This window comes from Dipodomys merriami, unplaced genomic scaffold (assembly GCF_024711535.1).
Source record: "Dipodomys merriami isolate MVZ:Mamm:240054 unplaced genomic scaffold, mDipMer1.0.p SCAF_176, whole genome shotgun sequence".
Lineage (NCBI taxonomy): Eukaryota > Metazoa > Chordata > Mammalia > Rodentia > Heteromyidae > Dipodomys > Dipodomys merriami.
This window is the reverse complement of record NW_027203115.1, coordinates 1,968,345-1,983,637: the sequence shown is the minus strand read 5'-3', so window position 1 is coordinate 1,983,637 and position 15,293 is coordinate 1,968,345. Positions and strand designations below refer to the sequence as shown.

General features: G+C 46.9%; 1 protein-coding gene across 2 annotated transcripts in view; it reads right to left on the bottom strand.

The window, feature by feature from the left end:
• The window catches only part of St3gal2 (ST3 beta-galactoside alpha-2,3-sialyltransferase 2), a 45,544-nt gene that overhangs the window by 13,163 nt on the left and 17,088 nt on the right, over positions 1-15,293 (bottom strand). The window contains exon 1 of one of the 2 annotated variants that reach the window (XM_070026273.1): positions 20-106. The exons of the other annotated variant lie outside the window; for it this stretch is intronic. The gene's annotated coding sequence lies outside the window, so the exon portion shown is untranslated. Of the gene's footprint in view, positions 1-19; positions 107-15,293 lie in introns of those variants that run through there. 2 annotated transcript variants of the gene reach the window in all.

Below are 15,293 nucleotides of genomic sequence, written 5' to 3'. Positions count from 1 at the left end.
TGGGAAGGAGAGGACATACCCGCCACTTGATCCAAGCGTGGACAAGAGAAAGGGCTCTCCCCGGAAACCGTGCACTGATAGCATTGCTTTGCATAACTCCCAACCCTCAGAGGACTAGATTAGCCCAGCACCTTCACTTATTAGCCAGAAGGTAAACAACGAGTCCAGCAAATTGATTTCCCCAGAGTCACAAGACAAGTCCCTGGAACCACTCAGTTTTGAAAGCCTGGAGTCCACTTTGAGTGGTTACTTTCAGGGCAGTTGTAAGAAAAAACAGCCCAGAGAAGATCCCAGGGAACTGTGAACATTGATTTCCCCCCTGGTGCTCTCAGGGCCCATGGGAAGCCTACCCAGATAAAAGGAGGGCTGGAGCCTGGTGCTGGTGGCTCAAGCCTGTAATCCTAGTTACTCAGGAGGCTAAGATCTGAGGGTCATAGTTCAAAGCTAGCCTGTGCAGGAAAGTCCAAGAGACTCTTATCTCCAATTAACCACCAGAAAACAGGAAGTAGTGCTGTGGCTCAAAGTGGTAGAGCGCTAGCCTTGAGCAAAAGAGTTAGGGACAGCTCCCAGTCCCTGAGTTCAAGACCCATGACTGACAACAAAAAAAGGAGGGCTGGGGGGCTGGGAAGGTGGCTCAGTGGTAGAGCGCTTGCCTTGCATGCCTGAGGCCCTGGGTTCGATTCCTTAGCACCACATAAGCAAAAAGAAAAAAGCCGGAAGTGGCACTGTGGCTCAAGAGGTAGAGTGCTAGCCTTGAGCTGAAGAGCTGAGGGACAGCGCCCAAGCCCAGAGTTCAGGCCCCATGACCGGACCCCAAAAAAAAAAAAAAAAAAAAAAAAGGAAGGCTGGGCATATAAACCAGTCCTTTTTCACACTCAAGTGTAAACTATGGAGGAGGCATTTCTGGTCTAGTATCAGGGCAGAACCTGTCTGTCAAGGTGGGGGGTTGCTGGGCTCAGAATCACCACTAACCAGTACTCTGGGCAGTGCCCTTCATCTGTACATTACAAATAAATTGAACTCCAGAGTTCCATGTAGGGAGCTAAAGCCCCATGTTGCGTTGGTAAACAGAAATAGAAGAGGCCGCTTGCCTTACAGAGTAGTTTTCAGTATTGGCCTTAAGGAAAGGAGTTGGAAAAAGCGGAGGTATAGTTCAACTGCAGAATGAGAGCCTTGAGCAAAAAAGCCAAGAGAGCAAGAGGCCCTGAGTTCAAGCTGCAGTACTGGCACAAGAAAGAAAAGAGGAAGGAAGGAAGGAAGGAAGGAAGGAAGGAAGGAAGGAAGGAAGGAAGGAAGGAAGGAAGGAAGGAAGGGAGGGAGGGAGGGAGGAAGGGAGGGAGGGAGGGGAGGGAGGGAGGGAGGGAAGGAAGGAAGGAAGGAAGGAAGGAAGGAAGGAGGGAGGGAGGGGAGGGAGGGAGGGAGGGAGGGGAGGGAGGGAGGGAGGGAAGGAAGGAAGGAAAGAAGGAGGGAAAGAGGGAGGGAGGGAGGGAGGGAGGGGAGGGAGGGAGGGAAGGAAGGAAGGAAGGAAAGAAGGAGGGAAGGAGGGAGGGAGGGAGGGGAGGGAGGGAGGGAAGGAAGGAAGGGAGGGAGGGAAGGAAGGAAGGCAGGCAGGCAGGCAGGCAGGTAGGCTCTGGAATCTATGTCATAGGAATCTCTTAAAACATGACTCATGCCTGAAATTCCAGTATTTATTAGGCTAAGACAGGAAGATTTCAAGTTTGAAGCCAACCTGACCTCAATATAACAAGACCCTTTCCAAATCTGAACAGCCCTGGTTCTGACTTGGTCTCTGGGCCTTGCAGCCCTACTCCATTCCCCTCCTGGTTGAAAGCTCCAGACACCTCAATCCACAGTCTTCTCTGGAAGAAGAGAAGCAAATGTCCTCCCTTTTGGGGCTTGGCCCCAGAAACTTGAGCCATCACAACTTGTTTACTACCAACTTCTCTTTGCTGAGAGCAGGAAGTGGGCAGGGGGTGGGGTGGGGAGAGGAAGCACGGATGCAAAGCGTGCACCAGGCTTTGTCCTGGATTTATTCGATAACATTCCATGTGCATAGGCATCCTCGGAGATTGCTTGCTTTCCTCCTCAGGTTCGGGTGAGAAGGAGTGGTTTCTCACCTGAAGGCATTTAGGTTCACTGAATTACAGTCAGCACAATCTGCTTACTTGACACGCTAAGCAGATTTAAAGCTTAAACGGAATCCCCAAAATGGGGTTGAATACAGAGAGCATTTGACCTGCCCTGCGTCCCAAATCTCACTCAGGTGACTCGTCCCTACTTTGGTCAATCTATGTGGGGAGGGGGTTCTAGGATCAAAGCCAGTGTAGGCTGGCAAATCCAATAGATGATTATCTCCAATTAACCAGAAAAAAGAAAAGAAAGCTGGAAGTGGAGGTGTAGCTCAAGAGGTGGTAGAGGGCTAGCCATGAGTAGAACAGCTGGTCCAGAGATCTAGGCTGGAGTTCACACCCTGTATGCACAAAAAAAAAAAAAAAAAAGTACTACAGGTGGTGGGATATAGCAAGTTCTAGGCCAGCCTGGGCTACACAGCCAGGCCTGTTCCGCTCCCCTACCCCCACTCCCACACACACAAATAATGGGATTTGAGTGTGGGCCAGAGGTTAGCTATTACAAACTGTGTGTATACTGATGGGAGGGGGGGAGAAGGGTATGATGCAAGAAGGCCAAGTGAGGAGGAGAGCCGCTGAGTTCACAGAGGAGCTTGGGTTGGGAGCCTATGCAGGGGGCCTACCTGAGAGTAAGAAAGCAGAGCTGAACAGTCAGACAAGTTAGGTCTCTTTGTTGTTGGGGTTGAGAATCTACAGAGACCAGATGTGAAATCATCCCCTAAGACTGGGGGCAATGACCCCAGAAAGTCAGTTATCTGTGGTGGTTGGCAGGTGTGATTCCAGACACTTGGGGCTTGAGGTAGGAGTTGCTGTTTGGCTCTAGAAGTTTAAGACCAGCCTAGGCAACAGAGCGAGATTTTGTCTAAGAAAGAAAAAAGAAAAAAGAAAACAGGAAGGGAAGGGAGAGGGAGGGAGGCAGGAAGGGAAGGAGACAGAAAGTTATCCCTCCTGTATTTCTCAGTGTTTTATTTTTGCCATGCTGAACTGAACCTAGGGCCTCATGCATACTAGGCGCATTCTACCACTGAGCTACCCCGCCCCCCCGCGGCCCCCAGCTCAAAGCTATGGTCTTATAGGAGGTTTCTGGCCACAAATCTGGCAGATTTGAGGAGATTCTGCATCAATAATCCCCTGAGCATCTTGTTAATTTCACACTGCTGAGGCTGAACAGAAGAAGCTGTAGCCAGGATAGAGAAGTCTGAGGCAGCTGGGGCAGCGGCAAAGAGTCAAGGGTCTCCTCCCCTTTCCCCTAGACTTTCACCAATCAGGAAGCACAAGATTAGGCAGCACTAAGGATCAAAGAAACAATGAAAGCTTAAAGGACGTCCTGCCAGCATGCAGGTGAAGGGAAGGCAAAACAAGCCAGGGACCGAGTGAGGAGCACAAGGGGCTGGGAAAGGGTGGTGGTGGCAGTGGTGGCCTTAAAGCAGTGGGATCAATCCCCGGACACCAGCCATCAAATTAATATGATAAAGCATGAAACAGCACCGCCTCAGAGCAGTGTGGCTGATCACAACCTTGTTGGGCAGGTCGGGAAATGAAATGTCAAAAAATAAGGCTCTGAGACTGGGGCGGGGGGGGGGGGGGGAGGCGCTGGGGGATGGGGAGAAGAAACATAAAAATAACAGCTGAGCCCAAGACTGATGAAGCATCTCTTTCTACCCACTTACACACAGCCTCTGGGCGCATCCCAGAGCCTCATTGTAAAAAGGCAGCAAACCACAGACACTTTAAGAGTCTCTGGGCACTTCCAGGGCTAGCCTGTCATTTACTATTCCTGTGAGTCACAGGTGAACGAGGTCAGCAGCCTTCCAAACAGGCTTTCCCAACCAACTGGGGTACAACACCAAAAGGCTCCCTGTCCTGCAGATGCATGCCAACCTAGAACATCCACAAACCTAGGAACCCACCAACCCTGGCAGAAGATGCCCTGTCAGGCTCAGGCATTGTGTTGAGGAAAGGTGGAAATGCTTATCCATTATGAACACACTGCTCCAGCCTCCTGAGGCAGGTCCTCCGTGTGTCTGAGAGCTTTGGCTCCACCTCCGCATGCTTGGTTAACTGAAGTCATCAGTTGCAACATCCTGGCACCCATCTCTGGCACAGCTGCTCCTGCTAGCCTAGTGACTCACCAGGGCCCTTTCTACTCCCCTATTACTAACCCTTGAGCAGCTTCTGCTTCCCGCCAGCCATGCTGGGCATGCCTGTAATCCTAGCTACTCAGGAGGCAGAGATCTGAGGATCATGGTTTGAAGCCAGCCCGAGCAAAAAAGTCCCTGTGAGACTCTTATTTCCAATTAACCACTCAAAAACTGGAAGTGGCGCTGTGGCTCAAGTGGTAGAGAGCTAGCCTTGAGAAAAAGAAGTTCAGGGATAGTGCCCAGGCTCTGAGTTTAAGCCCCACAACTGAAAAAAGGAAAAAAAAAAAATCACAATAGTTAGGCAGAGAGGCAAGACAGGAGAGCTGGGAAGAAGAACAAGTATGAAGAATGGACTAGCTGCAAATGTGACCAGTATGGCTTCCATGGGTCTGTTACCTAATGCCCAGGCCACTTCTTCTTTGCTTTTATTCTAATCTGGTAGTCTTTTGGGATACAGATTAGGCTAGCTTGAAATTTGAGATTCTCTGGCCTCAACCTCCTAAGTGCTAGGATTCCAGTTGTGTGTCACCATTCCTGGCCCTATTTGCTCCTTTTAGAAAGCGAGTCTAAGCCAAACAACAGTGTGGTTCATGCTTATAATCCTAGCTACTCAGGAGGCTGAGATCTGAGGATTGTGGTATGAGGCCAATCCAGGCAAGAAAGTCTGTGAGTCTTATGTTGCTGGAAGTGGCTGGGTGTCAGTGGCCTATAATCCTAGCTATTCAAGAGGCTAAGAACTGAGGATCAACGGTTTGAAGCCAACTCCAGACAGGGAAGTCTGTGAGACCCTCATGTGCAATTAACCACCAAAAAAAGCTGGATGTAGAGGTATGGCTCAAGCAGTAGAGTGCTAGCCTTAGTAGAAAAGCTCAGGTACAGTGCCCAGGCCCTGAGTTCAAGTCCCAGAACCAGCACAAAAACAAAACAAAACCAAACGTTAGGGGGTGGGGAGGAGAGTTTAGTCCATTTACATTTGTTATTTTACTTTGTCTTTTTCTCAACTAATTTTTTTCTTTAGATTTTTTTCTTTTAGATGGACTGATAAGTCATCTCCAACCATACCACTTTTTTTCCTCTCCTAGTTTAGGAACAATAGTCTTTTACAGATTACCATACTAGCATATGTACATTTTCCCTGATGAAGTTAATAGTGTCATTCTCTCAGAAAAAGACAGAAACTTGGTGTGACTCAACAATGAAACTCTCTGTTTTATTTTACTTTATTCTTCCTTGATAATATAGTTAACAATTGTGATTTTTCAGTTTTCAAAATTAAGAACCTTTGAGCTGGTGTGATGGCACAAGCCTATAATCCTAGCACTTGGGTGACTGACACAGAAGGTTCGTAAGTTCAAGGCTAGCCTGGGCTATATAGTAAGACCAAAATGAATAATTAAATTAAGCTAGGTGCCAGTAGCTAGTAGGAAGCCTGAGATCTGAAGATTAAGGTTCAAAGCCAGCCAAGGTAGAGAAGTATGTGAGACTTATCTCCAATTAACCAGCAAAAATCTGGTGTAGAGCTGTGGCTCAAGTGGTACAATTCTAGCCTTGAACAGAAAAAAAACTAATGGACAGTGCCTACAAAACAAACAAACAAATAGATTATAAATACCTAAGCAGATACTGAATTTATTTATTTATTTTTTTGTCGGTCATGGGGCTTGAACTCTGGGCCTGAGCGCTGACTCTGAGCTCTTCAGCTCAAGGCTAGTGCTCTACTAGTTGAGCTGCAGTGCCACTTCCGGTTTTCTGGTGGTATAATGGAGATAAGAGTTTCATGCCCTCTCCTGCCCATGCTGGCTTTGAACCTCGATCCTCAGATCTCAGCCTCCTGAATAGCTAGGATGACAGGCGTGAGCCACTGGCACCTACCTTCAGATACTGAATTTTTGAGTGTGTGTTTTGCCATCTGTGGAGACACCTTTAGTTGCAATCTTTCTTCTTTTCCTGCCAACAGAATCCTGACTTGTTCAGACAGCTAACAACCCAGTCCTGGGAGATAAGGCAAGGCTTGTCTAAGGCAACCACAGCCAGTCAGTTTCTTTTTAGCAGGAATTGTTCTAAGGATGGGCCAAGCCTACGGCAAGGATCCAAGAAAATACTGATTAGGGGTGCCTTAGAAAAATTCTCCTTCTCAAGAAAAGGAGGCACGTGAGGAGAAAGCTTCCTCCCTAGCATCTTTCTGCCTTCCAGCTTGAGATGTTAAAGGCGATGATACAGGGTCCGGGAATGTGGCCTAGTGGTAGAGTGCTTGCCTAGCATGCATGAAACCCTGGGTTTGACTCCTCAATACCACATACACAGAAAAAGCCAGATGAGGCCCTGTGGTTCAAGAGATAGAGTGCTAGCCTTGAGCAAAAGAAGCTCAGGGACGGGGCCCAGGCCTTGAGTTCAAGCCCCAGAACTGGCCAAAAAAAAGAGAGAGAGAGAGAGAAAGAAAGAAGGAAGGGAAGGGAAGGGAAGAGAAGGGAAGGGAAGGGAAGGGAAGGGAAGGGAAGGGAAGGGAAGGAAGGGAGGGAGGGAGGGAGGGAGGGAAGGAGGAAGGGAGGGAGGAAGGAAGGAAGGGAGGGATGGACGGAGGGAGGGAGGGGAAAAAAAGGTGATAATACAATGTCTGGCGCTGCAGCAGCCACCACACAACCGCAAGGAGACACATCCTATGCCCTGAAGATAGTATAAGATAAAGATTCATATCCATACTGCACTACTGACCAATCCTGGGACTACCTACTTGCTGATTTGATGATGAAGATGATGATGATGATGATGATGATGATGTGTGTGTGTGTGTATTGCTGTGTATTATTGTGGACCAGGACCTTCTGAATGCTAAGCAGACTCTCTAGCACTGAGCTATGCTCTCAGTTTCCATCGTTTTTATAGTTTCAGTCATTGTAGGTTACATCCTTATAAACCACAATAGTTAAATTTCCCAACACAATGTATCAATTTTCCCTTTTACTTTTTTTTTTTTTTTTTGAGAGACTGTGTCAAACTACTGTGTTACCTTGGCTGGCCTCAACCTCCTTGAGCTCAAGCTTCAACCTCCAGCGTAGCTGGGACTATGGCCATCGGCCACTGTGCTTGGCACAGTATGCCAATTCCTGGGTTTCCTGTTGGCATTAGCACCTGGTTGCTTCCTCCAGGGGTTTACTTTTCCTCTTACTGAAGCACATCTTTAGCAGTCCTTTTGGCAAGGGTTTGTTGATGATTCAACTGTCTTAGTATGTCCACAAATATAAATATAAATATAAATTTATTTATTGACCGGTCCTGGGGCTTGAACTCAGGACCTGCATGCTGTCTCTGAGCTTTTGTGTAGAAATATTTTGATCTAACCTCATTCTTAAATGACAGCTGGATATTATACTCTAGGCTGACAATTAGCTTCAACAGATGTGCTTTGATTACTTTCTAACACCCAACATTGATGACATAGTTCCAGTCAGTCTAATCTCAATCCTTTGAATTCATCTTTTTCTTTTCTGATTTAAAAAAAATGTTTTGTTTTGGCAATGCTGGGGACTTAAACCAAGGCCTTACACATGCTAGACAAGTGTTCTACCACCAAGCTACCCTAGCCCTCTCTCTGATAGTTGTATTTTGTTTCTTTGTTTGGACAGGGTCTCACTATGTAGTTCAGGTTGTTTCAGGTTCTCGATGCTGGGATTATAGGCTTGTACTATCACACCCAGAAACACTCTGCAATTTCACTGTAACACATTTCATGACATGTTTTCAGTTTGCATTTTTTTACATTTTTTTTATTGTAAAAATACTGTACAGAGGGGTTACAATTACATGGGCAAGAACATGTATTCAGTTTGACTGGTGTTCCTTCAAATCTAGAAATCTTAGCCATTATCCCTTTAAAAGTTATTTCCATCATTCATATCAGGAATTCTTACTAGACACATTGCTAAAGGCTCTCTGTGTTCCATGTGGATGTGGGCTTCTAGATGCATTCCTCAGCATCATATCCCAGTTCCATGATTTCTCTGTGACAAGACTAGTGTTATCTATTGTTTCAAGCTGTAAAACACAAATTTTCATTTCTAGCACACGTTTTTAACAGGGTCTGCCATACTGTCTATGTTGCTCAAGTTAGCTCAAACTTAGGATTTTCCTAGCTCAATTTCCCAAGTTCCTGAGTACCTTTCCTATAATGTGTGTGTGTGTGTGTGTGTGTGTGTGTGTGTGTGTGTGAAAAAGAGAGAGATAAAGAGAGAGACAGAGAGACAGAGAGACAGACAGCTGGGGCTTAAACTCAGCTCTGAACCTTTTTTTTTCCTGAACTTTTTTTTTTTGTCAGTCATGGGGCTTGAACTCAGGGCCTGGGAGCTGTCCTTAAGCTCTTTTGCTCAAGACTAGTGCTCTATCACTTTGAGCCACAGCACCACTTCCAGTTTTTGAGTGGTTAACTGGAAATAAGAGTCTCATGGGAACTTTCCTGCCTGGGCTGGCTTTGAACCATGATCCTCAGATCTCAGCCTCCTGAATAGCTATAATATTAGCTATTACCAGCAGGACCCACTGTTTTTATTTTTGTTTTTCCAGATTACTTATATTCCTGGGTTTCAGAACTGTATATATGTTTGTATTAATTTATCTCTCTTTTTTTTTTGGTCAGTCATGGGGTCTGAACTCTGGGCTTGGGCACTGTCCCTCAGCTCTTCAGCTCAAGGCTAGCACTGTACCACTTGGGCCACAGTACCACTTCTGGCTTTTTCTGCTTATGTGGTGCTGAGGAATCAAACCCAGGGCCTCATGCATGCAAGGCAAGCACTCTACCACTGAGCCACCTTCCCAGCCCTTAATTTATCTCTTATAGTTTACTCTTTTTTGTTTTTTGGTACTCGTCCTGGGGCTTGAACTCAGGGCCTGGGTTGATATCCTTGAGCTTTTTTTTTTGCTCCAGGCTAGCACTCTACCACTTAAGCCACAGCTCCATTTCTGGCTTTTCGCTGGTTAATTGGAGATAGTCTCACAGACTTTCCTGTCCCTGGCTGGCTTTGAACCACATCCTTAGATTTCAGCCTCCTGAGTAGCTAGGATTACAGATCTCGTGAGCCACAGGCACCCAGGCACAGCATCTTCTATTAGCTTACTTTTCCAGCACTGGGTTCTAGCAGTGTGCTAGCAGTAATTACACGCTTCACATGGATCACTTTATCACTGTTATCCCAATTTTCTGCTTCCAGATTCAGAGGCCAGCAGGCCTGTGGCTTCAGCCCTGTTTTCCTCTTTGTGTGCCTGTTCCAGTGCTGATCCACTGGGATGTTTATCTACTTGGTCTGTGGTGGAGGGGTGGCAAAGGGTGCAGGGGAGCACATAACTGTGTTTAGAATTTTTATGTTTTTATGTATGGCTACTCTGTGTTTAGAGTATAAACTGATAGTGCCATCTTGATTGGAGTAAACAATTCATACCAGGGAACTAAGGGATCCCTGCCAATACCTGTCCCTTGGGAAAGAATATCAAACCATCTCTAACAAGACTGATAAAACTCCAGCCAGCACACTGAAGGAGGCAGAATGACAAGCCCTGAAGTAATCAGATCAAAAGTCCCAATTGGTGCTGGTGGCTCATGCCTGTAATCCCAGCTACTCCGGAGGCTGAGATCTAAGGATCATAGTTTGGAGTCAGCACAGACAGGAAACTCTGTGAGAATCTTATCCCTAATTAACCACCCCCTCCACCAAACAACAACAACAACGACAAAAATAAACAACAATAAAAACCCAGACATGGAGCTGTGGCTCAAGAGGCACACTTGTAGCCTTGAGTACAAAAGCTCAGGGACAGCTCAGAGTTCAAGCCCCAGGAGTGACACCAAAATAAATGAATGAATAAATAAATAACTACCAGTTAAACTGCTTTCCCTCATCTTCGCTCCTGTCTGGAGTGGGAGGGGGGCAGGGGATACACATTGATGATAGGGTTTTTCAGAGCAGAGCACGCCTTCACAACCAGCTGAGGGCAACTTCTGTAGCACCTAACCAGTACTAGCCACATGGACCCCTTGATGAAAGGCCCACTCGATTTTCCTAGAGTCCCCTGTCCACCTGCAGCAGGCCCAGCCTGACACTGGAATGCACATCAGAAAAACACTGTAGGGGGGGCTGGGAAGGTGGCTCAGTGGTAGAGCGCTTGCCTTGTATGCCTGAAGCCCTGGGTTCAATTCCTCAGCACCACATAAGCAAAAAGAAAAAAGCGGGAAGTGGCGCTGTGGCTCAAGTGGTAGAGCGCTAGCCTTGAGCTGAAGAGCTGGACAGCGCCCAGACCCAGAGTTCAGGCCCCATGACCGGACCCTCCCCCCCCCCAAAAAAAGAAAGAAACTAAAACACTGTAGCTAGTAATCCCAGCATTCAGAAAGCTAAAGCAGGAAGATCATGAGTTCAAGGCTAGCCTTGGCTACAATGTCTCAACACAAAATCAAAAATAAACAAAAGGCAAGAAGACAATCTTACCCCCACCCTCTTTGACTCAGTATCTCTTATTGGAGACCACTTTGAATTCCAATTACTATCATCTTACTTTCTTGATTCTCTAAGCCTTCCTGTCAGTATCAGCTCTCTACTTCCCCTTCTGTATATATCCTGCAGGGTCTGCCCTCAGCCCCTCTCCCTTTTTTTTTGTTGGTTGTGGGGGCTGAACTCCAGGCCTAGGCGCTGTCCCTCAGCTCTTCAGCTCAAGGCTAGCACCTTACCACTTGAGTCACAGCACCACTTCCGGCTTTTTTCTGGTTATGTAGTGCTGAGGAATCGAACGCAGGGCCTCATGTATGCGAGGCAAGCGCTCTACCACTGAGCCAACTTCCCAGCCAGCCCTCAGCCCTTTTTGCCTTTGTCTCCTTCCAGTGGCACCATGCCCTTGCAGACTGAAGAGCCCAGATTCTAGACCTGTAACATACACGTTCAACTGACTCCCTGGCAATTTTACAAGGAAGGCACTTCAGACTTAACTCATCTTCTTCCTGCATTTAAACACATAGGAAATAGGGTGTCCTATTTATGGGGCCAAGGTCAGACTCCTGGACATAAATAGCATTCAGAGATCCCAAAGCAGGCTCTCCTCCCAAACTGGATCTCATCATATACCCTGTTCTCTCAGGACTATGAATTAATTTGGATCACAACCAGGATGAGGCCCATATTTATAAAGATCCCACAGGGAAACTAAAGACTTGTATGTGTCCACCTCTCTCATTTAAACTTTAAACTTGAAGGTTATAGGAACCACATTAATTCATTTCTATTCTAGACCTAGCAGTGTCCATGTATAGCAGGCATTCATAGATATTTGCCCAACTGAGTAGCAACTCTGAACCAACCTCAGGGTTCTAAGAGTCAGAAGATTCTTCTAGGGAGGGATTCCTCCTTGGGGGTCCCTCTCCCAGTATAGAGTCTTGCTACTTTCCTTTTATTTTAAATATTCTGTTTAAAAGAAAACAAAAAAAAAAAAAAAAAACTCTTTTGTCAAGAAATGCTTCCCATCATTTATTTATTTATTTATTTATTTATTTAGGTTGTAGAGCTTGAACTCTGGACCTGGGTGCTGTCCCTCAGCTCTTCAGCTCAAGGCTGGTGCTCTACCACTTGAGTCACAATGCCACTTCCAGTTTTCTGATGGTTTATTGGAGATAAGAGTCTCTCTCAGGCTGGGAAGGTGACTCAGTACTAGAGTGCTTGCCTTGCATGCATGAGGCTCTGGGTTTGATTCCTCAGCACCACATAACCAGAAAAAAACCAGAAGCAGCGCAATGGCTCAAGTGGTAGAGCACTAGCCTTGAGCTGAAGAGCTGAGGGACAGCGCCCAGGCCCAGAGTTCAAGCCCCCACAACCACCACCACCAACAACAACAACAACAAAATGTTTCTCAGACTTTTCTGCCTAGGCTAGCTTTGAACCTTGATCCTCAGATCTCAGCTTCCTGAGTAGCATGAGCTACTGACGCCTGGCTCCCAATCTTTTTTATTTATTTATTTATTTTTAATGTTTATTGCTCTTCTTGGGGCTTGAACTCAGACCAAGTGTTGTTCCTAAGCTCTTGTGCACAAGGCTATTGCTCTACCACTTGAGTCACAGCTTCACTTCCAGCTTTTTGGTGATAAGAGGTCAGTGTTCCCATGGATTTTCTTGCCCCGCTGGCTTTGAACCCTGATCCTCTGATTTCAGTTTTCTCAGAAGTTAGGACTATAAGTGTGAACCACTGGCTGCTTCCAATGATTTTTACAAATTATTAGAAGTCAGATATAATTATATCCAGCTCCACTTTTGCTTCAAACTATAGCCTCCTACGTTAGCCTCCCAAATGCTAGAATTACAGGCATGTATCACTACACCTGGCCTACCCATAAGTGTTTAATGAAGAGTTACCAAGAAGCCTCAGGGTCTGGCAGAGGTTGTAGCTCACTGGTAGAGTGCTTATTTAGCATGTGTAAGACTCAGAGTTCATCCCCTAGCACCACAAAAAATCAGTGAGAAAGTACAAGTCCCAAAAAGAGAAACTTCAGGGTCCATTTTTTTTCTTCTGTTCTTGTCTACTATCTGGACAATGCTTTGAGTTGCAAGAGAGAAGCAGACGAGCCGAGCACCAGTGGCTCATGCCTATAATCCTAGCTACTCAGGAGGCTAAGAGCTGAGGATCACAGTTCAAAGCCAGCCCAGGCAGGAAAGTCCTAGAGACTCTTCTTTCCAATTAAATACCAGAAAACCAGAAGTGGCACTGTGGCTCAAGTGGTAGAGTGCTTGCCTTGAGCTGAAGAGCTCAGGGACAGCGCCTAGACCCAGAGTTCAAGCCCCACAACGGACAAAAATTTTAAAAAAGGAGAGGATGCAGTCATTCAACAAGTAGCTACTGGTGCCATTCTAACGAACAGGAGCCAGCATGGGCAAAGCCCATTTGTCACTGTCCGTCTCTCCATCACTCACCCCTCCATGACGCTTTGTGACAACAATGAGGCCAGCTTCCTGCAGTCCAAAAACTGAGCAATGGAGTTGCCTTTTTTCTTCTTCTTTCTTTTAGGACTCCCTGAAGCTTCTAGGCACCAAGGTTCCTTGCCTGTGTTAGCTGGGCTTTCTCCAGGACTACCTTTCCACAGGGGCACTAATAGGCAGCTGACCTACAACACTGGCACCCCAGATCTCAACTTCAGAGTGGAGCTAGTGCAGTACTCACATAGCCTATCCCAGAAAAACACACAGTAGTTACAGCATTGATGCTGAGGGCAGAGCCCTGGCTTGCCTCGACTTGTAACCCATCTGTTAGAAAAAGGGGTTCTCTGGGAAACTCACCCCATCAAGGCAACGCTCCTGGCTCTTCTCAGAAATACTGGTCAGTCTCATCTTCTCCAAACCTATCCCACCCCCCTACCCCCACCACCGAAAGACACATATTGTCTTTCCTGGTTTGGGAGGATTCAAAGAAGGCTCCACGGAGAATGTGATGGTGCTCCGCTGCCCACTCCAGAAAAGGGTGAAAGGGATAGAGCCAGTGGTTTCTCTGATAAGCACCATGCATCCGTCTCTAACCTCCACGCCCACAGAGCAGGAAATGACTGTGCCACAGGGGACCAGCACACCAGGGATGCTTCCTGGAGCAATTCTGGGAGCAGGAACTATAGCCTGGAAAGTGTGGGGAGAGGGGCAAAACTAGAAAGGCTAAAAAAGTCCTGGCTTTCCCCAGCCTGGCTGTCCTCACCCGGAGCCAGAGAAGAAACAGAGCCTTTCCTCTCTAGTTCCCAACTCTTGGTTATCATCAAGAATTCCTGAATCTGATCCACCTCCCCCCACCTACAGGAATAGCACAGATGCTTTTGCTTTCCACCCTTGCCCCCTTTTGTTCCTTTCCAAACCTGGATCAAAGCCAGGCTCTGGGTTCTATTCCTCCTTCCTCCTGTGAGCACTGGGCGGCCCCACCCTGGAGAAGGCTCTGGCCCCAGCAGACGACAATGAGGTGAGCGTGGCTATGTGTAAGTCCTGATAACACACGCCTAGGATGGAGAAGCTAGGTCCTGGAAGCTCAGTGCTCCAGCTAGACCTTGGCCAAGGCCTGAACTTGAAGGATCCAACTCAAAGTTCAGCAGCACACCTTTATTCTCACTACTCAGAAGGCTGAGATCTAAGGATCACGGTTTGAAGCTAGCCTGGGTAGGAAATTCTGTGAGACTTTTATCTCTAATAAATGACTCAAAAACAAACAAAAAAAGCTGGAAGTGGGGATGTGGCTCAAGGTGTACAGCACTAGCCTTGAGCACAAGAAGTTCAAGGTCAGTGCCTACGCCCTGAATTCAAGCCCCTATACCAGCACGCACGCGTGTATCTCTTCCTACAAGGGAATTAACCCAATGAATGGTCCAGTAGCCAGGAATGAGAAACAACTTGCTCACTCAGCCAGTGCAAGAGCCACATCGAAGATGCAGCTGATAACAAGATTCTTCCTCATCAGCCCCAGGAATGTACCAAACCTCCTCCGCTGACTGGGCTGCTATGACCTCTGGCTGTCACCTTTCAATCCTTAATGGCCCAGCCATGCCACCTAGACCATGCAATATTGTGAAGTGACAGCTCAGGCTGCAGGTACAAAATCCAATTTTGCTTAAAGCAAAGGAGCCAGGTACTGCTGTCATGTCTGTAATCCTAGCTACTCAGGAGGCTGAGATCTGAGGATCTAGGTGCAAAGCCAGCCCAGGCAGGAATGTCTGTGAGACTCATCTCCAATAAAGCTGGAAGTAGAGCTAGCTGTGGCTCATATAGTGGAGTGCCAGCCTTGAGCAAAAAAATCTAAGGGATAGCACTTTGAGTTCAAGCCCCAGAATGGGAAAACAAACAAACAAAAAAAAAAAAAAACCTAAAGGGCTCTAAAATTAGCAGCAACCTCAAAACAGCAGACTTTAACTGACTACTCAGCCTCCCCTTGTAAGTCTACTCTGCCCTCCCATTTCCTTGAGGAGGTGATTCTTGGGATTTCTTGTGACTTCATCTGAACATCTGTCATGCAGTGAGGGTATCTGTGTGCGGAT